The sequence below is a fragment of the Pan paniscus genome, chromosome 1 (assembly GCF_029289425.2).
Source record: "Pan paniscus chromosome 1, NHGRI_mPanPan1-v2.0_pri, whole genome shotgun sequence".
NCBI lineage: Eukaryota > Metazoa > Chordata > Mammalia > Primates > Hominidae > Pan > Pan paniscus.
In genome coordinates, this window is record NC_073249.2 from 102,628,951 (window position 1) to 102,655,862 (window position 26,912).

Here is a 26,912-nt window from a genome sequence, read left to right on the forward strand (position 1 = left end):
TTCTCATTTGATTTTTGTCTCTCTCTCCCCTCAAGATACCAAATACTGCTGGAAGAATGAAAAGGATGAAAGGATGTCATCAAAGTAGTTTTTTCACTTGATGGAAAAGACTAAAACAGCAAAGCAAGTTCAAGATCAAACACAACACCACAGGGATCCTTTGATGAGAAGTGAACTTAAGACCATGAAATGCTGTTGATGATTTTAACCCACCAGGCTCCTTTGATTTGAGAAGCCACAGCCCTTCCCCCTCCAATTGTGATCAACTGTGATCAGTACCTAAAGAGACTGATGCCCAGATGAACAAACAGCATTGAGAGGCCTTAGCCCTGCTCCTCTCAATTCCTATCCCGTAGAGAACAGGAGTCAGGAGCCGCTGGCAGGAGACAGCATGTCACCCGGGACTTTGCCAGTGCAGAATAAGAACAATGCCACGTTCTTGCTGAAAGCACTTAGCCTGAGTTTCATAGGAGGTAATCACCAGACAACTGCAGAATGACAACTGACCTATCTCCTTCACACAGTCCACGTCACCATGAATCACACAACAAAAAAGAGAAGAGACATTTTGGGTTGAAAAAGATTGAAAAGATAATGTAGCTACACTTCTTTAGTCATTTTGAACCCAAAGCATCTCATCTTTTTATTGTTGTCACTGATGGTGGTGACATGGATTTGTTTGTAGAGGACAGGTCAGCTGTCTAGATCATGGTCTACATTCTGAAGTTGTCTGAAAATGTCCTGATGATTAAATTCAGCCTAAACATTTTGCTGGGAACACTGCAGAGTCAATGCGGTGAGTTTCCTACCTCAGCCCATCTGCAGGCAGAGAAGGTCTAGTTTGTCCATCACCAGTATCATGATACCAGGACTGGTCAGTTGGTTAAGGAGGGGCCTAGGAGATCTTTCACTTGTAAAGACTCCTTATTTATAATTCATTTGGAAAGTGGTTTGAAAAAGTATAAATATCTTGTATTCTAACGATCTTCCTCTGAACATTTTATCATCAATTAATCACCCCTGCCTGTGTCAGTTATTATATTTCGTGGGCGGCAAGCCATCCAGGTGCCGAGGCAAGAGACTGAGGGCATGAGCTGTTCCAGTATAATAAAATATATAAAACAACAAGAATTATACTAGATCTAGATCATAGACATGATTATATATGAATATCATTAATCATTAGTTTGTAGCAATTACTCTTTATTCCAATATTATAATAATCCTCGCTCTATAATCATAACCTAGGAAAAACTAGGCCATACAGAGATAGGAGCTGAGGGGACACAGTGAGAAGTGACCAGAAGACAAGAGGGCCAGCCTTCTGTTATGCCCGGACAGGGCCACCAGAGGGCTCCTTGGTCTAGTGGTAACGCCAGCATCTGGGAAGACGCCCATTGCCATGTGGACCGTGGTCTAGCGGTAGCCTCAGTGTCAAGGAAAAACACCCACTACTTAGTGGACTGGGTAAGGGAGTCTCCCTTTCCCCTGGGGAGTTTAGCCCTCTTGTGGAGGGCCTGACATCAGTCAGGCTCACCCGCAGTTATCCGGAGGCCTAACCATCTCCCTGTGATGCTGTGCTTCAGTGGTCATGCTCCTAGTCTGCCTTCATGTTCCATCCTGTACACATAGTGCTGCAGTGGACATATGCCAGCATGTATCTTTATAACAGAATGACTTATATTCCTTTGGGTATATGCCCAGTAGTGGAATTACTGGTCAAATGGTATTTCTGCCTGTAGGTCTTTGAGGAATAGCCACAGTGTCTTTCCCAATGGTTAGACTGACTTACACTCCCACCAACAGTGTAAAAGCATTCCTTTTTCTATGCAACCTTGCCAACATCTGTTGTGGATTTTTTTCTATTTTTGCCTATGGATGTCCATTTTTTCAGCAGAATTTGTTAACAGGACAATGCTTTCTCCCCTGAATTGTTTTGAACCATTGTCCGCCCATTGGCAGGCATGAGACTGGAGAGAGGACTGTGCTATCATTGTCCAGGGACAGGGCTTGAAATAGGGCAGGTCTTATGGAAAAGAAAAGGAACAACTTATTTTTTCAATGAGGCAGAGGAAAGCCCCAAGCACAAGTGGGGTACTCCCTACCCCCATGTGTGGCACACTTGCCTCTGCTCTCCTGCCTCTCCTGCTGCACAAGTTTGGGTGTGCATGGACACTGAGGCCGTGTTGTGCCACTGGGCACATTTGGGCATTGACATCAAATATGTGGCATCAAATCCCAGAATCTCAAGCAGGCAAGTGACAGGAAAACATGAGACACAATGAAGAATGAAATAATTCAGTTGAAAATGACACACATGTTAGAAATAGCAGACAAGGACATTACAGCCGTTATTATAATTTTAATTAAGTGAAGAATTGGGAGATATTTTTAAATATCAAATTCCATAAGTGAAAACTGCAATTTACAGTCTGAAGTTTAAAAAAATACACTTGATTAAACATTGCAGAAGAAAAGATTAATGAACTAGAAGGAGTAGTAGAAGAAACTAACACAAATGAAACACGCAGGGAAAAATGAATTGAAAACATAAAAAGCCCATCAATGGGAAGCTTAAACACCCTACTGTAGGGGTAAATGGAATCCCTGAGGGGAATGGAGTGGGTAACAGGGATAGAAAAATATTTAAAACACACTGGATGGAAGCTTTCTAAGCTTCATGAACACCATAAACTGCAAATATCCCAGAAACATAATGTATCCTAAGGACAAGAAACATGAAGAAAACTACACTAAGGAACACCATACTCAAATTGATCAAAACCAGTGATGAAGAGAAAATCCTAAGAGGGCTAAAAGGGGAACAAATATGTTATATACTGAGGACTAAATGTAAGGATGGCATCTGATTTCTCATCAGAAACATTACAAACAAGAAGTTTGCAATACTTTTAAGTACTGAAAAAAAAGTCAACCTAGAATTCTATACCCACTGAAAATCTCTTTCAAAAATGAAGATGAGGCTGGGTACAGTGGCTCACACCTGTAATCACAGCACTTTGGGAGGCCGAGGCAGGCGGATCACGAGGTCAGGAGTTCGAGACCAGCCTGGCCAATATGGTGAAACACTGTCTCTACTAAAAATATAAAAATTAATTGGGTGTGGTGGTGGGCACCTGTAGTCTCAGCAACTCTGGAGGCTGAGGCAGAAGAATTGCTTGAAACTGGGAGTTGGAGGTTGCAGTGAGCTGAGATCAGGCCACTGCCCTCCAGCCTGGACAACAGAGTGAGACTGCATCTCAAAAAAAAAGAAGATGAGCAAAAATGGTTTGGAAAGAAAACAAATTATCTCAATTTGTAGATGACATGATCCTATATAGAGAAAATACCAAATAATACACACACACACACACACACACAGACACACACACACATTACGGGAGTTAATAAACTAATTCGGCAAACTTGTAGCACACAAGATAAATGGACAAAAACCAGTTGCTTTAGCAATGAAAAAAATTTTGAAGGAAAATTAATATACTTCATTTATAATAGCACCCATAAGAATAACACATCTAGGAATAAATTTAAGAAGGTGAAATACTTGTACACTGAAAACTACCTAACATTGCTTAAAGAGATTAAAGAAGAACTAAAAAAATGGAAAGACATCCTGTGTCCATTGTTGGAAGATTTAACATGGTTAAGATGGAAATGCAACTCAAAACAATCTACAGATTCAGTGTAATCTTATTCAAATTCCAGTGGCCTGTTTTTTCAGAAATTAAAAAAACAGAACTTTTTATTTGGAAGAAATTGCAAGTATCTGCAAATAGCAAAAGGAATCTTGAAAAATACGATAAATAACTTATATTCCAAAGATCTTTTTTATTTTAATTTTTTAAATTTGTTTTTGAAATGGAGTCTTACTCTGTCATCCACACTGGAGTGCAGTGGTATGATCTCTGTTCATTGTAACCTCCGTCTCCCAGGTTAAAATGACTCCCTTGCCTCAGACTCCTGAGTTGCTGGGACCACAGGCATCCACCAGCACTCCCGGCTAATTCTTTGCATTTTTAGTGGAGACTAATGGGTTTCACCACATTTGCCAGTCTGGTCTCAAACTCCTGACTTCAACTGATCCACTCACCTTGGCCTCCTAAAGTGCTGGGATTACAGGCCTGAGCCACCACACCTGGCCTCCAAAGATCTTGTATTGCTCTCAGCAATATTTCATAGTCTTCATTGTACAGGTGTTCACCTCTTTTGCTATGTAGTTCATATTTTTCGATGGTATTGTTAATGTTTGTTTAAAGGAATCTTTTAAAAATTTTTATTAAAATGCTATACTATTAAAGTCTACAACATGATGGTTTGATATACATATACATAATGAACTAATGGCTACAGTCAGGCTAATTAGCATATCCACCTTCTCACATAGCTCCTTTTTTAGTGTAGTGAGAACACTTTTGATCTACTCTTTCAGCAAACTTCAAGTATACAATACAGCATTAACAATAGTTCTCACGCTGTACATTAGATCTCTAAAACTCATTCTGTAACCAAAAGCAGGTCAGTTGCTCACCACATGTAGAGTCCAATTAAGTGTGAGGCCCGCTACAAAAAAAGTGAATTTATTTCCAAAGGTAGCTTGGGGGAGAAGCACAAAACCTCTCTGTTTAAATGTGTCACTTCACCTTTGGAGCAAAAAGTGGATATTTTTATTAGGTAAATGGGGAAGTGAGCAAGGACAGGGGGTCTCCCTGCTCCCAGGCAGTTATCCACTGGGCAGCCAAGGTGGTGCCTTTCTGGTCAGAAGTAAGTTGTAAAAGTGGCCAAGTGAGCCTGCTTTCGACATGCCCTCCTAGTGGGTGTAAGTTCTGAGGTGACCCTTCTTCATTCACTATCGGCAGACACTTAGGCTGTTTTCATGTCTTGACTACTGTGAAGAATGCTGTGATAAACACGGGGGTGCAAATAGCTCTTTGAGATACTGACTTCATTTCCTTCGATTATATACCCAGAAGTTGGATTGCTGGGTTGTTTGGTAGTTCTGTTTGTAATGTTTTGAGGAGTCTCCACAGTGTTTTCTATAATGGCTGCACCAATTTACATTCCCACCAACAATATACAAGAGTTCCCATTTCTCCACATCCTTGCTAACACTTACTTGTTTTTCTGATAATAACCACCCTGATGGCTGTGAAGTGCTATCTCATTGTGGTTTTGATCTGCGTTTCCCTGAGGATTACTGATGTTGAGCACCTTTTCATACACCTGTTGGCTATTTTGTATGTGTTCCTTGGACAAATGTCTATTCAGATCCTTTGCCCATATTTTAATCAGGTTATTTATTGTTTTGGCTATTGAATTTTGTGATTTCTGTATATATTTCGGATATTAACTCCTTACCCTATTGATGGGTGCAAATATTTTCTCCCATTCCATAGGTTGCCTTTTCTTTTCTTTTTTTTTTTATTGTTTCCTTTGCTGTTTAGAAGCTTAGTTTAATGCAATCCCACTTGCCTAGTTCTGCTTTTATTTCCTGTACTTTTGGTGCCGTATGCAAAAAAATCATTTCCAAGACCAATGTCAAAGACCTTTTTCTCTATGGTTTCTTCTAGGAATGTTAATGTTTCACATCTTACACTGAAGTTTTGAAAGGAGGCTGGGCGTGGTGGCTCATGCCTGTAATCCCAGAATTTAGGGAGGCCGAAGGGGTTGGATCACCTGAGGTAAGGAGTTTGAGACTAGCCTGGCCAACATGGTTAAACCTGTCTCTACTAAAAATACAAGAATTTGCTGGGCCTGGTGGCCCAAGCCTGTATTCCCAACTACTCAGGAGCCTGAGGCAGGAGAATCACTTGAACCTGGGAGGCAGAGGTTGCAGTGAGCCGAGATCACACCACTGCAACCCAGTCTGGTGACAGAGTGAGGCTCCATCTTAAAAAAAAAAGTTGTGAGAGGAAAAGAAATGTCAACACTCCAAACTCACTATGCTAAAAGAAAAAGTGAAGCTGGGAACTGGGTCATGCAAACCTGCCTCCCATTTTATTCCTAAATAGAATAGGTAAAATAAAAATAATAAAAATAATAAGTGGAATAGAATAGAATACAAATATAAAGCTACATAACTTTCTCACAATTTGATCACAACGACATTCCTTGTGGGCCCCAAGATCTTTACCCTAAAACAGTCCTGTTAAATTTCAACCTGACAATGTAAATTGATAGCTTCTCTTCATAGGTACAGGACAAAGGAAAACACTCAGTCATCCCCTTGCTCACCTGGACAAACACATATGTAATTGCTTTCTCTGTCCTATGTTTACATTATCCTATGTAAAAATGCAGATTCACTGAGCGAGACAAATACTAAGTGATTGTGTATTTACACCCACCCCCCACATGTAAACAGCTGATCAAAGACTCAAAAGAATTGCAACCAGATGCAACAACTTGCCTCGTATCTACCCACACCCTTTAAAAAATGTCTTCCTCTTTCCCCACTACCTGCCATTTTCCCACTAAATATTGAGGTCCCCAGACCCTCTTTGGGTAAAAAGTGGGCCACGGTTTTTCCTGTGGATCTCTGTTCTTTTCTGGGCACATCCTTAATCTTGGTAAATAACCCTCCTAAAATAATGGAGACTTTTTAATTTTTTTAATTTACATTGTTTTTTTTTATTTACAAAGTTTTAATCCATTTCAAGTTAATTAAGTATTTCAGATGCACATTCCCATTTACAGTGGGACCACCACTAATAGTGAGGGTGATAATGTGGTATGTCCAAATAATATATGTTTCTTAGTCTATTTCTATACTCAGGGTGTTAGCAGTTGGCTGCTGGTCTAGCTGTAACCAAAAAATAGGAGATCCAACAAATCATAAAAGTGTAGGGTCCCTGGCTTGAGCTTAGATAATGCCAGCCCACCCTTTGGATTCTGCCCGAGCTCAGAATCTCTCTTGGTGTTGCAGGAGGCTAGGTAGATTCCCTGTCCTTCCCTTGTGGGGAGTATGTCTAAATTTCAGATCCAGACACCTTATCTCAGCCACAGCAAAACAAACACACATATAAACACAACTCCACTGTTTTCATGTTTGTAAAAATGTTTACAAACCTGTGCAACGCCTCCAATCTGCTCTGGACTCCCAAGATGTGTGTTTACTGAGTTATTGAGATGCCCGTCCTCCTTTCTATCCACCCTAGGAGGAGACCCTGTAGGAGCTCAACCTAGATCACCTGAGATCCCTATTAGCCCATCTGTATAATCCTTCCCTGCTTTTGCTGCTGTGTTTTTCTTCCAAAGATTCTTCTGAGAAGAACTATCCTTGGGGAACTGGAGCCACTTTATACCCAGGTCCCAAAGAATGGGACATATCTGGGAGTAAGGGACCCACACATCCCATTCATCTCTCCCAAGGCACTTAGCCAATCACTAACAGGTGCAGGAGTATGAAATCTGTTTCCTGGGCTAGAGGAGGATAACTCTTAAACTTCACTTACCACCAAGTTCCTTGCCAATATCTGGACAAAACTCCCCCAGGGGACTTTGCCTAAGATCACACATACACAGCAATCAACTCAAAATGGATCACAGACCTAAATGATAGACCTAAAATATATAATTTCAAGAGAAACCCATAGGAGAAAATCTTTGTGACTTTGAGTTAAGCAAAGAGTCCTAAGACACTACAGAAAAAACATAAGCTATAAGAGAAAAATATTAGTTGGATTTTATTACAATTTAAAAATTCTGTGCTTCAAAAGACACTATTTAGAGAAAAATATATAAGCCACAGACTAGGAGCAAATATTTGTAATTAAATATGTAATAAAAAACAATTCTATTCACAATACCTAAAGAAGTTTTTCAACTTAACATAAAGCAACACAATTGACCAGGTGCGGTGACTCATGCTTGCAATGCCAGCACTTTGGAAGGCAGCGGTGGGTGGATCATCTGAGCTCAGGAGTTGAAGACCAGTCTGGGCAACCTAGCGAAACCCCGTCTCTACCAAAAATACAAAAAATTAGCCGGATATTGTGGCAGGCATCTGTAGTCTCAGCAACTAGGGAAGCTGAGGTGGGAGGATCACTTGAACCTGGGAGGCGGAGGTTTCAGTGAACTGAGATCGTGCCACTGCACTCCAGCCTGGGTGACAGAGTAAGACTCTGTCTCAAATAATAGGAAGAAGAAGAAGAAGAAGAAGAAGAAGAAGAAGAAGAAGAAGAAGAAGAAGAAGAAGAAGAAGAAGAAGAAGAAGAAGAAGAAGAAGAAGAAGAGGAGGAGGAGGAGGAGGAGGAGGAGGAGGAGGAGGAAGAAGAAGAAGAAGAGGAGAAGAAGAAGAAGAAGAAGAAGAAGAAGAAGAAGAAGAAGAAGAAGAAGAAGAAGAAGAAGAAGAAGAAGAAGAAGAAGAAGAAGAAAGGAGAAGAAGAAGAAGCAGCAGCAGCAGCAGCCGCCGCCGCCGCAGCAGCCAGGTGCAGTGGCTCACACCTGTATTCCCAGCACTTTGGGAGGCTGAGGTGGGCAGATCACCTGAGGTCAGGAGTTCAAGACCTGACTTGATTACAGTGGTGCAATTTTGGCTCACTGCAACCTCTACCTACTGGGTTCAAGCGATTCTGCTGCCTCAGCCTCCCAAGTAGCTGGGACTACAGGCACGTGCCACCATGCCTGGCTAATTTTTATATTTTTAGTAGAGACAAGGTTTTGCCATGTTGGCCAGGCTGGTCTCAAACTCCTGACCTCAGGTGATCTGCCGGCCTTGGCCTCCCAAAGTGCTGGGATTACAGGAGTGAGCCACCGTGCCCAGCTGATTGGTGAGATTTTGATGCACCTATCTCCTGAGCAGTATATTCTAAATCCAAATTTTAGTCTTTTATCCCTCCCCCCTTTCCACCCTTTCCCCCTGAGTCCCCAAAGTCCATTGTGTCATTCTTATGCTTTTGCCTCCTCATAGGTTAGCTCCCACTTATGAGTCAGAACATACGATGTTTTGTTTTTCATTCCTGAGTTACTTCACTTAGAATAATAGTCTCCAATCCCCTCCAGGTTGCTGTGAATGCCATTAATTCATTCCTTCTTATGGCTGAGCAGTATTCCATCATTTATCTATCTATCTATCTATCTATCTATCTATCTATCTATCTATCTATATTTTTTTCTTAATCCACAGTTTCTTTATCCACTCGTTGATTTATGGCATTTGGGTTGGTTCCCCATTTTTGCAATTGTGAATTGTGCTGCTATAAACACGTGTGAGCAAATATCTTTTTCATAGAATGACTTCTTTTCCTCTGGGTAGACACCCTGTAGTAGGATTGCTGGATCAAATGGTAGTTCTGGCTGGGTGCGGTGGCTCACGCCTGTAATCCTAGCACTTTGGGAGGCTGAGACGGCGGATCATGAGGTCAGGAGATGCAGACTATCCCGGCCAATATGGTGAAACCCCATCTCTACTAAAAATACAAAAAATTTGCCGGGCTTGGTGGTGGGCGCCTGTAGTCCCAGCTACTCGGGAAGCTGAGGCGGGAGAATGACGTGAACCCGGGAGGCGGAGCTTGCAGTGAGCGGAGATCGCGCCACTGCACTCCATCTTGAACAACAGAGCGAAACTCCGTCTCCAAAAAAAAAAAAAAAGATAGTTCTACTATTAGCTCTTCAGGGAATCTCCACACTGTTTTCCATAGTGGTTGCACTAGTTTACATTCCCACCAGCAGTGTGGAAGTGTTCCCTTTTCACTGCATCCACGCCAACATCTATTGTTTTTTGATTTTTTGATTATGGCCACTCTTGCAGAAGTAAGGTGGTATTGCATTGTAGTGTTGATTTGCATGGAAACGCAAATTAAAACAACAATAAGATACCACTTTACACCCACTAATGTGGCTATGTTAAAAAAAAATACAGAGAACATCAACTGTTACTGAGAAGGTGGAGAAAATGGAACCCTCATATATTGCTGGGAAGGATGTAAAAGGATACAACCACTTTGGAATCCAGTTTGACAGTGTTTTAAAAAGTTAAACAGAAGCTTGCCATACTACTCAGCTATTCCACACCTAGAAATCTATCCAAGATAAATGAAAATACAGGTGCACAGAAAACTTCTTTGGAAATGTTCTTGGCAGTATTATTCATAATAGCAAAAACTAGCTCCTACTCAAATGTCCACCAGTGGTAGATGGATAAATAAAATGTGGCATTATCTGTACAATGTAATTCTATTTAGCAATAAGAAGGAAAAAATCTGACACCTGCTACAGTATGGATGAATCTTAAAGCATTATGCTAAGTGAAACAAGTTAGTCACAAAAGACTACATATTGTTTCATGCCATTTATATGAAAAAGATAAATTTGTAGACAGAAAACATAAATTGTTGGATGAGGTTAGAGGAGGGAGTAGGATTTGCTACAGTGGCAGTGGAAAAATTTGGGAAGGTAAAGGACATGTTCTAAAAGTGGATTATGGTACAGGTTGAGAAACTCCATACAGTTGAATCACATATTTACAATGGGTAAAATTTTTGTACGTAAATTTAATTGAAAAGAAAAAGGTAAGGACAAGACAGCCCTAAATCAAAGGGTTGTGGTGTCCTCTGATCCTGTGATGAACATTGCATATTGAGATGCAACAATCTGGAATGAGAGCAAATGGTTACTTAGAAGGTGACTTCTGATGTCACATGCTTGAGGAAGGGATTCAGTGCCTGTGCCTTCAGCCTCTGACCCTGGCAGTTCCCCTGGAATCTAGAGCGTCGATGCGGTGAGTGAAGGTACCCTTTGCATTCCAGGGAGTGCAAGGTGAGCAGTGGCACCATGTAAAGATCTGGGAAAACGAGTTTGCTGGGAGAAGTTTCATGAACACCCTGGGTGATGAAAGGAGGAAATCATGAGGAGGAAGTGAGGGCTGCAGGATGAAGTGGCTGCTTGAAACATAAAAGCTGATCAAAAGTCTTTATAGGTTATGAGTAGGTTCTGTTCCTAAGTGAGCTCAAACCAGCAACCTTTCGGTTAACAGAAGGCGCCACAGAGAAGAACTACTGTGAATTTATATGCTAATATTATGGAATGACAACATACTCCCTACCCCCAAAACTATGTCATTGATTTTAATTTTTACCTTTGTTATTTACTTTCTTCCTAGTTGGAAATTAATTTGTTCTTTTGTAGTTTCTTAAAGTAAAGCTGAGGTCACTGATTTGAAAGCATTTTTTAAATTTTTTGGCTATTTTATTTTATTTTATTTTTTATTTTATTTCCAGAGGTTTTGGGGGAACAGGTGGTATTTGGTTACATGAGTAAGTTCTTTTGTGGTGACTTGTGAGATTTTGGGGCTTCCATCACTGGAGCCCTATACGCTGATTTTTTATTTTTCATTTTTAATATAGACCTTCAATGCTATAATCCCCCTTCCTCATTTTGATATATTGTGTTTTCACTTTCATTCTTTTCAGAAAAATTTCTAATTTTGCTGTTGATTTAGTCTTTGATCCATGGGTAATTTATAAGTATTTTCCTCATTTTCCAAATATTTGTTGGAATTTTGCAAAAGTCTTTCTTCTGTTGATTTCCAACTAAATTCCATTGTTATCAAAGAACACATCTTTATGACTTGAATTCTTTTAAATCTTTTGAGCCTTGTTTTGTGGCCCAAAATATAGTCTGTCTTGGTCAATGGTGCATGTGCATTTGAGTAAAATATATCTTATGTTCTTTTTGGGTGCCGTGTTCTGCAAACATTATTCAGGTCTAGTTGGTTAATAGTGTTGTTGATGTCTGCCATAACCTTGTTAATTTTCTGTCTGTTGTATCAATTAATAAGAGAGGGGCATTGGAAACTCTGACAATATGGTGAATTATCTATTTTTCCTTCAGTTCTATTAGTTTTTGCATTATGTACTTTCAAGTTCTGTCATGGTGAGGGGATGATTATTATGTCTTCTAGACAAATTAATTCCTTTATTATTATGAAATCACCCTATTTATCCCTGGAAATATGGTTTGCTCTGAAATCTACTTCATCTGATATTCATATAGCAGCTTCTTTTTCCTTTTGACTATGTTTAGCATAATATATCTTTTTCCATCTTTTTACTTTTACACATTTGTATTTTCATTTATACAGTGCATTTCTTCTAAGCAGCACATGGTTAATCTTGTTTTTATCCAATGTGACAATCTCTGCATTTTAATTGGTGTTTTTAGACCCTTTACATCTAATATAATTATTGAAAGGGCTAGGTTTGAGTTTTACCTTCCTCTTAATTTTCAATTTGTCCATTTTGTTTTTTATTTTTCTGCCATCTTTTGTATTAAACTAGTATTTCTATTATTCCATCTCAACTTATTTGTTTATTACCCATTGCTGTTTTGTTATTTTAGTGGTTGCTTTAGGGATTATATTATATATTTTCTAGTTAACACTGTCTACCTTGTAGTTACATTATGCCACTTCAAATATAAAATTAGGCTGGGCACAGTGGCTCAGACCTGTAATCCCAGCACTTTGGGAAGTGAGGCAGGAGGGTTGCTTGAGCCTAGGAGTTCAACAGCAGCCTGGACAACATGGTGAGACCCTATCACTACAAAAAATTTGAAAATTAGCCAGGTGTTACCACCAGATACTTGGGAGGCTGAGATGGGAGGATCACTGGAGCCCAGGAGGTCAAGGCTGCAGTGAGCTACATTCATGTCACTATGCTCCAGTCTAGGAGACAGAGCAAGACCCTGTTTCAAAAAAACAAAGAAAGAAAGATGGAGTAAGAGCCTTAGAGTATTATATCTCTCTATCTCCCTTCCTGGACTGTGTGCTATGGTTACAAGAATTTTATTTTAAATATTTTTTAATTTTTTTGAGACAGAGTCTTGCTCTGTCGCCCAGGCTGGAGTGCAGTGGCGCATTCTTAGCTCACTGCAACCTCTGCCTCCTGGGTTTGATCGATTCTTTTGCCTCAGCCTCCTGAGTAGCTGGGATTACAGGCATGCACCACCATGCCCAGTTAATTTTTGTATTTCTGGTAGAGACAGGGTTTCACCATGTTGGCCAAGCTGGTCTGGAACTTCTTGTCTCAAGAGATCTGCCCACCTTGGCCTCCCAAATTGCTGGGACTACAGGCCTGAGCCACCATGCCCAGCCAAGAATTTTATTTTTATGTCACGAATTCCACAATCCTTTGTTGGATGCACAGTTTGTGAAGATTTTCTCAAACTCTGTGGGTTTTCTGTTTACTCTGCTGATGATTTCTTTTACTGGGTAGAAGCTTTTAAATTTAGTTAAGTCCCATCTACTTATCTACGTTTTTGTTGCATTTGCTTTTGGGTTCTTGGTCATGAAGTCTTTGCCTAAGCCAATGTCTAGAAGGGTTTTTCCAATGTTATCGTCTAGAATTTTTATAATTTTATAATTTTTATAATTTCAGGTCTTAGATTTAAGTCTTTGACTATCTTGAGTTGATTTTTGTATAAGGTGAGAGATGAGAATCCAGTTTCATTCTTCTACATATGGCTTGCCAATTTTCCCAGTACTATTTGTTGAATAGAGTATATTTTCCCCATTTTATGTTTTTGTTTGCTTTGCGGATAATCAGTTGCTGTAAGTATTTGGCTTCATTTCTGGGTTCTCTATTCTGTTTCATTGGTCTATGTGCCTATATTTATACCAGTACCATGCTGTTTTGGTGACTATGACCTTATAATATAGTTTGAAGTCAGATAATGTGATGCCTCCAGATTTGTTCTTTTTGCTTAATCTTGCTTTGGCTATGTGGCCTCTTTTTTGGTTGCATTTGAATTTTAGAAATCTACAAGCAACTCAAACAAATCTGCAAGAAGAACACAAATAATTCCATCAAAAAGTGGGCTAAGAACATGAATAGACAATTCTCAAAAGAAGATATGTACAAGTGGCCAACAAACATGTGAAAAAACATGCTCAACATCACTAACTATCAATCAGGGTAATGCAAATCAAAACCACAATGCAATACCACCTTACTCCAGCTCATCTGGTCTTGTGGCTCCCACCGAGGAACTGACCCAGCTCAAGAGGATGCTTTAGCTCCCTATGAGTTCATCTCCCACCTGACCAATCAGAACTCCCAACTCACTGGCCCCCACCCACCAAATTATCCTTGAAAACTCCTGTCCCAGAATGCTCGGGAAGACTGAGTAATAATAAATCTCTGGTCTCCCACACAGCTGGCTCTGCATAAATAACTTTCTTTATTGCAATTCCCCTGTCTTGATAAATTGGCTGTGTCTAGGCAGCAGACAAGGTGAACCCATCAGGTGGTTACACTCCCTCAAAACCCACTACACACTTTATGATTCAGTTTATATGAAAGTAATGGGCAGGAAAAAACTCGCCTGATAGTTTTGGAATCTGTGGAGTATTGTCAGAGTTTGGGGTTGTATTCTACAGATTAAAATTAATCGGTTAAGCACCTCCAATAAAATTTCCCCCAAATATTTTTTGCCAAATTTGGATGACTTTGTTTCTGTCTTTGCACAATATAAAGTGCTAACATGAGGTAAGTGCTAAGGCCTAGAGAAGGCTGTGGAAGAGATGACAAACTCCAGCATGATGCCTGAGTGTCCAGTGTGCTCTGCTGAGGCAGCATATTTTTGTACATTGCTGTATTTGCAAAAACCCTACAAGATTCATGAAATTGGACAACCATCTTTATAACACTACTAGTGGTAAAACAACTAAGGATGGCTGGTTTGCAGTCATCTGAGCAACCTCTCTAGTTTCATAGATATGGTTTCTCTCTGATATTGAACGGCTTCCAATTTCAAGTAGAATGCTACATCACAAGAATAACGATGTGAAAAGAACTGGTTTCTTTTGTAATCCCAAACGTTCTAGTCAGTGTATTAAAAGCCATTATTTGAAGAAGAGTGCACAGGCTCCAGCTGCCCGCCAAAGAGGTCCTCAGCAACACAGGCTAAGAACCCGTTTCTGGCCGGGCGTGGTGGCTCACGCCTGTAATCCCAGCACTTGCGGAGGCCGGGGCGGGCGGATCACCTGAGGTCAGGAGTTCGAGACCAGCTTGGCCAAAGTGGTGAAACCCCGTCTCTACTAAAAATACAAAAATTAGCCGGGCTGTAATCTCAGCTACTCGGAAGCCTGAGGCAGAAAAATCGTCTCAACCCGGGAAGGGAGGTTGTAGTGAGCGGAGATCGTGCTATTGCACTCCAGCCTGGGCGACAGGGCGAGACTCCGGTTCAAAACAAAAAACAAAACAAAACAAAAATCAAAACCCTCTTCCTTGGGGGAGACCAGCGGCGCGGAAGGGAGGAAAAAGAAGGAGAGGCAAACGTCACTTCTCCCGCAGGCTGTGGCAGCATGTTGTTCGGCTGAGTGGCGGAGGGTGGGACGGAAAAGCTGACTGGGACGGGGAAGGCGCTGTCAGTGACATCACGGATAGGGCGACTTCTATGTAGATGAGGCAGCGCAGGGGCTGCTGCTTCGCCACCGGCGGCTTCGCCACGAAGGAGTTCCCGTGCTGTGGGAGGGAGTCCAGGACCGCTGGTCGGACCTGAGAGTCCCAGCTGTGTATCAGGGCTAGGAGGGCTCGAGGGTGCGCGGGGCAAGTGACCGTGCGTGTAAAGGGTGAGGCGTATGAGGCTGTGGCGGGGCGGAAACGTGCAGACTCATATTTACCTAGCAGAAAAAAAATCGTGTTCGCGAAGGTGGTTTTTCTCAGAGCTGAAGCTAATTCGTGCAACTTCCCCAAATGTGGGAACCTCGACTGCATAATTTGTGGTAGTGGGGGACTGCATTCGCGCTTTTTCCCTCGTTTTTTGTTTTTTGCGGTGTAGAAGGATAGACTGCACTCTGTCTATCGTGTTATATCCTGGACGGCATTCCAAGTGTTTTTCCTTGTAGTTAGGAGGCTATGAAATAGAAAGTAACGCGTTGTTGTCCTTGCCGCCGGAGAAATTATAAGGTCAGCCGAGGTGAGATTGTTTAACGTAAGCTAACTAGCGCGATGGCCCCAGAGCGCTTTTCTTTCTACGTGGGGCTGCTTTTAGCAGAGATGGGCCCGTGGTCTCCAGTCTCCTGGGTTCTCACGCTCTGTGAAAATCTTCGTGTTTTTCCTCAGCCTCTAGAGTTACCTTTAACAGCCTCTGCTTCTAACCGCTGCCCCACAGGAGTTTATAGGATTTCTGTGCTGGCGGGGAATGTGTTCTCACCTCATAGAGCCAGGTAGAAACTGTACGCAGACGGGCTCAGTTCTTTGGGATGAAAGCAGGGCCTTTGGGGCTCTGTGACCCCCTTCGGTTGTAGACATAACATGCTTATTTTGTGGATGGGAACAGCTCTGCCCGCGCCCAGGTGCCCTTGCGCATATTCACCGAGGCCCTCAGGTCGGAACCGCAGTCTCACCTGTCAGCAGAATGCGCTGCGATCGACTCCAACTACCCGAACTACCCAGCAATAAAATGGGACACATTACAAAACATGAGATAGCATGGATAATCTCAAAAACATTATGCTGAGTGATGAAAAGAGTGCATCCTATGCGGCGCCATCAAGGTGAATTTCTAGAACAGGTAAAACTAACCTGTATAGTGACTGACAGAAACTACATCATTGATTGCTGAGGTCAGGGAAAGCGGGGACTGACTTCAAAGCGCAAAAGAGGACCTTTTATAATAATAGACATGTCATCAAACTTGAAATGGATGCATTGTACCTAGTCAACTCACACTTCAATCAACTTAATTGTAAAAAGTAATAAGAAAACCACTCCAGGAGTCGTTGCTGTTGCTGTTTGTGAGCCTGTGGCACGGCTCTATGGGACTGGAACTTTAAAGATAGCCACAATGGCTGAAAATGATGATAATGAAAAGATGGCTGCCCTGGAGGCCAAAATCTGTCATCAAATTGAGTATTATTTTGGAGACTTCAATTTCCCAGGAGACAAGTTTTTAAGGGAACAGATAAAACTGGACGAAGGCTGGGTATCTTTGGAGATAATGATAAAATTCAACAGGTTGAACCATCTAACAACAGACTTTAATGTAATTGTGGAAGCATTGAGCAAATCCAAGGCAGAACTCATGAAAATCAGTGAAGATAAAACTAAAGTCAGAAGGTCTTCAAGCAAACCCCTACCTGAAGTGACTGATGAGTATAAAAATGATGTAAAGAAACAGATCTGTTTATATTAAAGGCTTCCGAACTGATGCAACTCTTGATGACATAAAAGAATGATTAGAAGATAAAGATCAAGTACTAAATATTCAGATGAGAAGAACATTGCATAAAATATTTAAGGGATCAGTTTTTGTTGTGTTTGATAGCATTGAATCTGCTAAGAAGTTTGTAGAGACCCCTGGCCAGAAGTACAGACACAGGCCTGCTAATACTTTTCAAGGACGATTACTTTGCCAAAAAAATAATATTAATAAAATAAAAAAGAAAGAAGAAGAAAGAAAACAAAATAAAATGGAAGCTAAATTGAGAGCTAAACAAGAGCAAGAAGCAAATCAAAAGTTAGAAGAAGTTGCTGAAATGAAATCTCTAGAAGAGAAGATTGGATGCTTGCTGAAGTTTTCAGGTGATTTAGATGATCAGACCTGTAGAGAAGATTTACACATCCTTTTCTCAAGTCATGGTGAAATAAAATGGATAGACTTCATCAGAGGAGCAAAAGAGGGGATAATTCTATTTAAAGAAAAAGACAAGGAAGCATTGGGTAAAGCCAAAGATGTAAATAATGGTAATCTACAATTACAGAGCAAAGAAGTGACTTGGGAAGTACTAGAAGGAGAGGTGGAAAAAGAAGCACTGAAAAATATAACAGAAGACCAACAAGAATCCCTAAACATATGGAAGTCAAAAGGACACAGATTTAAAGGAAAAGGAAAGGGTAATAAAGCTGCCCATCCTAGGTCTGGTAAAGAAAAAGTACAGTTTCAGGGCAAGAAAATGAAATTTGCTAATGATGATGAACATGATGAAAATGGTGCAACTGGACCTATGAAAAGATCAGGAGAAGAAACAGACAAAGAAGGACCTGTGTCCAAACAACAGAAAAGAGAAAATGGTGCTGGAGACGAGTAGTTTAGTAAACCAATCTTTTATTCATTTTAAATAGGTTTTAAACTACTTTTGTTTATGGGGGGCTTTTAAAAGGAAAACCGAATTAGGTTCACTTCAGTGTCCACCTGTGAGAAAGGAAAAGTTTTTTTGTTGTTTAACTTGTCTTTTTTTGTTATCCAAATGAGAATTTTTTTGAATGCATAGTTCTTTTTGTGTTCTTTCAGATGATTCAAATATCAGAAGGAAGATTCTTCCACTAAATTGCCTTTGTAATATGAGAATATATTAGTACAAACTAATGAAATATATACTACATGAAAAGAGAAAAAAACCCTCCAAATCTTAATGTCTTCTACTTAATTTAGTGTATGTTTAGCCTTAGAAAGGTGTCTCTCTGTGATTGAGAGTTCAGGAATTCCTTGATTTCTGTTTCTGTCTCTTTGTCTTCAGTTAAATTCATGCACTATTAAATGGAATATTTGTAAAATAGAGTCTAAGCTCAATTTTATAAAAGTATATATATACTTATATATAATATATATAAACTATATATAAGTATGTATATACTTTTATAAGTGTATAATATATATGACAGACTAACAAGAGAAGAGCATATGTATTTATTTAATGTAAGTTTTACATGACAAGAGTGCCTTCAAAGGAAACGAAGACCTGTGGAAAGAGCTAAATCTCAGTTGTTGTTGGTTTTTTTTTAAACAGTATGTTTTATGAAGAGTGCATACTCATGGAGAAGTATGGTAAGACAAAAAAATGTATGATCTAACAGTAACAAACTGGAGATAACGTAGCCAGGTCTCTGTGTTCAGGCTCTTCTCTGTGTCCCTGTGTCTTCAGACTCAAGGATGCACCTTTCCTCTGGGTACAGAGAGGGCACCTCTCACGTGAGAGTCTTATGATAGACTTCAGGGAAGAAGCGCAGGGGGAGGGTGACAGTGACCTTCCTGCTTCTGTTGTTTTCTCAAATTCCTTTAGCATAAATATTTCCTCAAATTCTTTAGCATAAAATATTCAATATCCCATGTATGTAAGAGTGCCATAAATGCTCAATAATTGTCTTCTGTTATTATTTTCATCAGTAGCATCATCTGAATCATCAGTATTGTCTATTCTTAACAATGAAAAATGCATAAGGTAACATACATTACCTTATTTAAAGTTCAGAACAACCAAGGAAATGAGTAACTTGTAGCGGGTGTGAGAAGTTCCGTGGCACAGACGGAAGATAGGCATTCAGGGAACACCAGGATAGAAGAGCCAGAGTAGAAGGAGAGAGAGGAAGAGGAGTCCGCCAGGTGGGATGCAGGAAGCCACCGGATAGCTCGGGCGGAGAGAGGGCGCTCCTGCTCCGCAAGCCTCCCGGCGACCGCAGGCCTTCGGCCACCTTCTTCCAGGAAGACGCACCCTCCTTTCCTCTGGTCTCGGTTGAGACACTGCAAAGGGCATCGTCCTGGAGCATTTCTCCTCTCCCCAAGGCCCCTCGAAGGAAGGATGGGCGGACGGAAGCTTCACCCCGAAGTGGTCAAGCGCGCAGAGCTCCAGCTTCCGCAGGAGCATTTCCCGGTGTCTCTCATGGGTAAGAGTGGGTCCTGCAGGATAATGCCTCCCGTTCCCTGAGGAGCAGTGCGGGAGATGCCCATGTGGCCAGCTCCTAGGCCACGCGACCCAGGCCCTCCAGGAGGAGCGAGGAGTCCTGGGCCCTGAACCAGCCCCCTGGACCCGCTGTGCCAAGAGAAGCAGCAAGGGAAGCTCCCGCCTCAGGGTCTCTGTCTTCCTGTGGTTAAGAGACGTGCATCCGACTCCCTCTACAAGTGCTAGGTCTTTCCCACGGGCTGGGGGCCTTGCTGTCCCAAGGACGGCTGGGGAGAAAGAGGAAGCCGGCTGAGATATGTAAAGCACCTCTTGCTACCGCGGGAAGGGAGAGGGCGCGCGGGCCCAGGAGCCACTTTGGGGAGCCAGGCCCCAGGAGCAGCCGCCTTGTTCCTAGAAGGGGTGCCTCCATCCATCTGGTGTCCAAAGACTGCAGGGAGACCTTCTCGTCCGGTGGGAAAGCGAGGTCTCCCATGCTTTCCCACCACGCAGGCCTTGTGTCCCTTTTCCTGCTAGTGTCTGCCCGCCAGCGGGCGGGAGCTGCGGCTGCGGCGGTTCCACACTCGGTGGACGCTGCCCGCCAGCGAGCCAAGAGCCGCGCTTGGAGGCGGGAGTCGGGGAGTCGTGTGCAGGTCGGAAGGAGACCCAAGCTCTGGGTCAGGGCTTTTTTGCCAATAGCCAAATTCAGCGTGTAAAAGACAGAGAGCTCAGATCTGTCTGTTCGAGAGCTTCAGTGAGAACACCAAGGAAGCGCCCTCAGGAGCCCTAGGAGGGCGGCGAAGGGTCTCTGGCGGCGATATCCGCGTGTGCCGTGAGCCAAGGCAGGTCAGGAGCGTGCGCGAACCCAGCCCCGGGGTAGCACGAACACCACCGCAGACTAGGGCCCCGCATGTGGGGAAATCGCAGGGGTGAGCGCAGCCAGAGTGCGGTGGACTAGCCTCAACCAGGGAGAACCCCCTTCCTGACCACGGTCTGTCCCCCGCCAGGTAAGGGAAGAGGAGAAACAGCACAGCCTCCTCTCCCCTAGCCGAGCGCTCAGGGTCACCACCTTCCCCTCTGCTCGCTCGTCGCGCCATTCTTCCAAAACGCTTTCCGCGAAAGATTCCACCAACAGTCACCCACAGGACAACCCAGGCCTCCTTTCAACAGCGGCTCCCGCTCCGCAGCCACCGCGCCCTCTCACCCCCGCGGTTCTGCCCGCCGCCTCTGCCGAGTCTGTGCACTTCACTTCCCTCGCTCCGGCTCCCCCCTGAGCTTACAGTGGACGCGGGGTTCCTCCGAACCCCTCTTGGGAATACTGAATGGAAAAGGGGAAGCGTGCGCAATTGCTTGGTAGAGTGTAGACAGACATTGCGGGATTTGACTGCGGTACCATCGCTTTGACGTCCTAGTGATTTTCACACCTGCCTTCTGTTCACCGGCCACAGTTTTCCATTTGTGCCTGCTCCACGTGCTGTCTTTGTTGGGTCAGCAAACATCGCCTCCCTTTACCGCTCAGTCTACAAACCGGCGGTCCTGGAGGGCCTCACCCGCCGCTCACCCGCCGCTCACCCCACTTCCAACCTCGCGGGCATCGCCTCCAGTCGCTTCTTCTGAAGGCCTAAGAAGCACGTTACCCGCGAACGGAGGTGAGGAGGCTCCACTGACCGTCCCGTGTCAGCTGATAATTTGTGGCACGCACAAACGCCACTACTTGCCTTGGCCTCTTTCTTAGTTATTCGCAGCTCAGCCCGATCGGCGCCTCCGGGACGGCAGAGGCGGCAAAGACGGTGGGCTTCTTGGGTGCAGTTCCAGGAGGGCTGGCATCTCTGCACAGCGGTGTACGCCTGAGCGAGACGCTCAGTCGCTCTCTAAAGCAGCTTGTGCGAATGACAGACACGGAGATAAATAAGAGCGCTGTGTCATGAGAGGTGGCCCACCAGGAGTTGCCCTCCTTCGCCAGGGTTTGCACCTCGCTGCGGAGACTGTTCTGCCTCTGGCCCTTGGAGAAGGCCCGCTTACAGCTGCGTAAAGGAAGATTCCTGCGGGAAGGCAGTCAGTGCAAAACAATTCCCTGACTGGTAATCGAACCCGAGCTGCGGCGGTGAAAGCGCTAAATTCTAGCCACCAGACCACCAGGGAGGCACAGGAGGGGCTTTTTCAACCTTCTTGCCACTGAAGTGACAGTTTCCCTGTAAGTGACAGTTTCCCTGTGCGCTGGGAAGACTTGGGACTTGTGGGGGTCGCTGGTCGCTCCTGGAGTCGTCTCACAAGGCCGTTCCCTCCCTCCTTTCTCCAAAAGAGGAGCACGCAGGCGACGCACCCAGCACTCCGCTAGGCTCACCAAGGACACGAGTCCCGGAGCCAGTTGCAGCGTCCGGGCAGAACCTGACCACTGACCTAGAGATGCGCCTTTGTGAAGCGGCAGCGCATGGAGAGACAGTAGCGGGTCACCGGGGCCAGAGCCGCGCACTGGGTAACCAGGAGCAGGCAGGAGGGAGGAGGCTCCCAGGGTGAGATCGGGGCACCCCGAATATCATAAAAGACTCAGACCTTGGCATCCCCGACATCATAAAGGACTCAGACGTATGCGGAAACCAAGACGGGCTGGATGGGAAACTCTTTCCAGGAAGGCTCCGGGGCCCTGAACTGGTCTCCGATCTCCCTGCTGGTCTCCCTGCAACCTGCAATACCTGCCATTTTCCCATCTTAGGCTATACTGCAACGCCACCCTTCCGTATGCTCTGGGCAAAGCTCCAAGGGTTCCCGCTGACGTTTGAGTTTTTTCCTCAGAGCCAAGATCGAACTGGTCACCAATTCGTGATTTCCCATCGGCCAAGTGTGTGGGCATTGATCTACACGCGAGTTTCTCTACCTCCGCGGAATGGCTATTACGGGGTGGGGGAGGGGCCCTTCGGTGGATTGTAAGGTGTTTAGCCGCATCCCTCGCCTCCGCTGACTAGATAGATGACAGGGGGTTAACATTCTCCCTCCCCGCTTCCCCCAGTCGTGGCCTAATGTCCCAGCGGGGATGGGGGAGGCGTGTGAGGACGAAGTTGCCCCTTGTCTAGAATTCGTGCGCCTAGTCCTGCTCTCTGAGCTTGTGCAGAGGACTCTCCAGATGAAGACTCAGGGGTCGATCCAGCTCAAGACCCCCTCCCTCCCCGGCACAGTCGGACCTTAGGATTTGAGGCTTTTAACATCTCGACATCATGAGTTTCTACCTTTAGGTCTTTCCTTCTGTTCTGTCCTCCAAATCGGCCTCTTCTGAGCCTGTTGACCAGGGCCAGCCAGGTAGAAGGCTGGGTTCGCTCACCGAGGATCCTCTCGCCCCTCCTGGAGCATCAGGCCTCTTTCGGTTTGGCCTGTAGAGAAGCCTTAGGGGCCACTTCGTTCGGCATCGTAGGGGGCAGGTGAGCGTCGCGCGGGGAAGAGGAGGGTGTGACTGTGGTTCCCGACCCCCGGCGCCCAACCTCCACCCCGGTGCGCGCGCCCTTCCCGGCTCCTGCTGGTCCCACTAGCCCCGAGGTAGGTCTCCGGTCAGCCTAAGCTCCCAAGAAGCCCAGGCCCAAAAGGACAGGTAGGGAAAACAAGCTGCTCATTTCGGTCCTGTCCGGAAGGGACCCCTTTCTGACCGGAAAGAAAGGCGGCGAGTCCTGTCCCGTTGGGTTAGCGGAAGAGAGCTCAAAGGGAAGAGAAGAAAAATCCTGTGAGGTTTCAGGATCTAAAGTTACCATGAAGTCGACCTCACCTCCTCTGAAGGTCCTCCCGGTCCTCCAGTGGCTGGAGAAGGTGAGTCGAGTCCCTCTCTCCAGTTTGCCAAAGTGGACAAAGCCTACGACAATGGGCCCCGAATCAGCTACTAGGCATCCCTGTCTTTCCAGTTGGTGGTACTCGAGCTTCCCTACCCAGGATTTCTGTGGATTCCAAGGGTACAACTGAACACCTTTTGTCGTTCCAGCTGCTCTTATTTGAATTAAGGGCTGATGTGCTGAGAAGCATATATTCGGGAAGACTATAGCAACTGTTGCTGAGACTGTCCCATTCTTCCTCCTGCTCCCTCTTCCTATAATGTACAATGAAAATTAATCCCCACGACGGGCCTGTTATTTCAATGCCCTGTTGGCAGAACCTAAGGGGAGTCTAGGAGGTTCCAGGATGAATATTTGAAGTATGACACAGTCATTTTTATTTACACATGTATTCCAAAAACACATTGGACAAATGCATCCAGTTCACCTGTGCCACACTTACAAAGATATGAAAAGAGGGTCTACACACAAACAAGCGAAAGACGTAATCAAATGGCTTTTAAATATCTGCCATTTCTACTGAAGGTCTTCTTCTCTGGCTACACCTACCAGTGTCTTCTCTTTCTCCAAAATCAGACATTCAAGTGCCAGACCCTGAAATCAGTTTTTTGGTACCAGCTTATTCTTCCCCATTCTGTATCCCTTCCTTTCCACTCTCTTCTTTCATATGCAGGAAAGTTCAGCTCTCCCTCAGTTTCTAATTTGCAACACCCCACTCGAAGAACTCAACAACCAGCATCAAAAATTAGACACCCTCCATGGGACTCCATCTATGTTTTAGTTGGAGCTTCTATAACAATGTAACATAAACTGGGTGGCTCATCCACAGCAGACATTTCTCACAGTTCTGGAGTTTGGAAGTCTAAGGTCAAGGTGCCAGCATGGTAGGGTTATGGTGAGGAACCTCTTCCTGGTCATAGACTGCCATTTTCCCACTGTATCTGCAGGTGGCTGAAAGAGGCTGAGAAAGCTCTCTAGTGTCCCTTTTATAGGGGCACTAATCCCACTCAGGAGGACTCCACTCTCTGGATCTAATTACCTCCCAAAGGCCCCTCCTCCTAATTTTAACACTTTCCAGGTGTGGGTGGAGGAAGGTTAGAGTTTCAACCAAGGCATTTTGGGGGGACACAAACATTAGGTGTCCTGTGATCTTTCTAGAAGAAGAAGAAATTATGAATGACCCAAAGCTTTGTACATTTCACAGTTAGAAATAAAGAAAACTTTTCCTACAATTTTGAAAGGCCTGAAATGTGAGCTTCCTCCCCATCAACCCCACCACCAAAATCTGGACTCTGTGCTGAGTGTTGTGGACTTTTTGCATGTTCATCCTCCCTGCAGACAACTGGAGATTTATTCTCTTCAGAGGGTAGAGGAGAGGATCCTTGGCCCCAAGAGGGCAATCAGCATAGGTGAGCGAGGACATGTGTCCCACACTGAAATGAGAGAGATGAAGTGACAGCATACCTTGATCTATGTGATGGTTACATGAGTTATGACCTATTTCAAAGGTTATTACGCTGTGTGAAAAAGAACAAAACCAGAGGACTTGCACAACCTGACTTTCAGACTCACTCTAAGCTGTTACAGACAAGGCCGTGTGCATGCGGCATTGGGAGACACAAATACATCAACAGACTGCCTTGGGAGACCCAAAACTCACCCACAGCTATATGGTCCATAGGTTTTTTGTTTGTTTGTTAATTTTGTTTTGTTTTCTGAGAAAGGGTCTCACTCTGCTTCCCAGGCTGAAGTGATCCTCCTGCCTCAGCCTCCTAGGTAGCTCATACTACAGGCGCGTTTTAGTAGACATGAGGTTTCGCCATGTTGTCCTGACTGATCTCCAACTCCTGGGCTCAAGTGACTCACCAGCCTCAGCCTCTCACTGTGCTGGGATTATAGGCATAAGCACCATGCCCGACCATAGGTTTTCAATAAAAGCAGTTCAATGGGGCAAAGGAAATAGTTTCAACTAATGGACTTTCATATGGGGGAAGAGGGAGACCAACAAGGTTATTTCTTCCTCACACTACACTCGAAAGTAACTTAAGGAACATTATAGACCAAAACTTAAAAGCTAAAGGTATAAAGCATTTCGAGGATACTTGTGACTTGTTGGTAGATGAGATTTATTAAACAGGGCACTGAAGAACACATGTAAAAGGGAAAGACTTGATAAATTCGATTTCATGAACATTAGCCATATCTTCTCATCAAAAGACGCCATAAAGAAAATGAAGAAACAAGCCAGCCTCAGATGAGGAGAAAATAGTCACAAAACCTATCTGACCTCCAAACTCTGTGGTGAGATCTTCCTAACTGGTAATTAAAAAAAAAAAAAAAAAACACCAAATGTGCTAGATGGGTAAAAGACTTGAACAGATACTTTAAAATAAAAGGTACACACATGGTCAACAAAGCACATAAAAGAGCGCTCAATATGATTAGCTATCAGGAAAATGGAAATTAAAACCACATTGAGACACCACTATAACTCCCAGTAGCATGGCTAAATTTATAAGGAGAGGAAACACCCAATCTTGGAGAAGATAAAGAACAACCACAACTCTCACACGTCATTGGTGGAAATGTAAAATGGCACAACTACTTTGGGACAAGTTTTTGCAGTTTTTATGAACTTGAACATATCCCACTCTTTGGTACCCGCAATTCGGCACCTAGGTTTTCCCCAAGGGACACGAAAACAGATGCCCTCAAAATCTCTTGTGGGAAGAATGTTCAAAGCAGGCTTATTCAGAATAGCCAATACCGGTTTATTCAGAATAGCCAATACCCAAACACTCATTATCAGGGTAGGGATGGGGTGGGAATGGCAAACAAACTGTGCTATTTCCCTGTAATGGAATGGAATACTACTCAGCAATGAAAGAGGAATGAACTTCTGCTACACTCAGCAATGGATAGAGCCAGAGACATTATGCAGAGAGAAAGAAGCATGTAGAACAGAGTAGATGCACCATGATTCCATCTGCGTGAAGTTCTAGAAGCAAAGGTAAAGTGAAAACAATCAGGAGAGTGATTGTTCACAAATAAGGCAGAAGACAATGACAATGATTTTTATAATTCTAGTGATTATGTTATTGATTGAATAGTCACTAAATCCAGGCATGTCTGACAACAGCAGTGTAAGGCAGAGTTCTCAAAGTGGCCCAACCTTCCATAGAAAATTGTTGAGGCACATAAAATTTAAGATACTTAACCAAGGTCAGGCAAGGGCCGACGTAGATTTCCAAAACAGAACCTGGGTTCTTGGACATAGATTAGACTGGACCTGCCCACTTCTCTGTTTCAGGTGTCTCTGGGATTCTCAGCTGCACCAGAGGAGAGAGAGAAGGACAGAGAAAGAGACCAAGGGAGAGGGGAGTAGGGAAGAAATGGAGGGAGGCGCAGGGCCCGTAGCTGTCGAAGAGCAGAGAAGTAACTCTTGCCAGTGTGTTTACACTATAGAGAAGTTTTCTGGGGATCAA

General features: G+C 43.8%; 2 pseudogenes; both read left to right on the forward strand.

The window, feature by feature from the left end:
• Window positions 1-15,632: 15,632 nt before the first annotated feature.
• LOC112438753 (U1 spliceosomal RNA) lies at window positions 15,633-15,774 on the forward strand (annotated as a pseudogene).
• Window positions 15,775-16,791: 1,017 nt separating this feature from the next.
• On the forward strand, window positions 16,792-18,180 carry LOC100973934 (lupus La protein-like; annotated as a pseudogene).
• The last annotated feature ends 8,732 nt before the right edge of the window (window positions 18,181-26,912 follow it).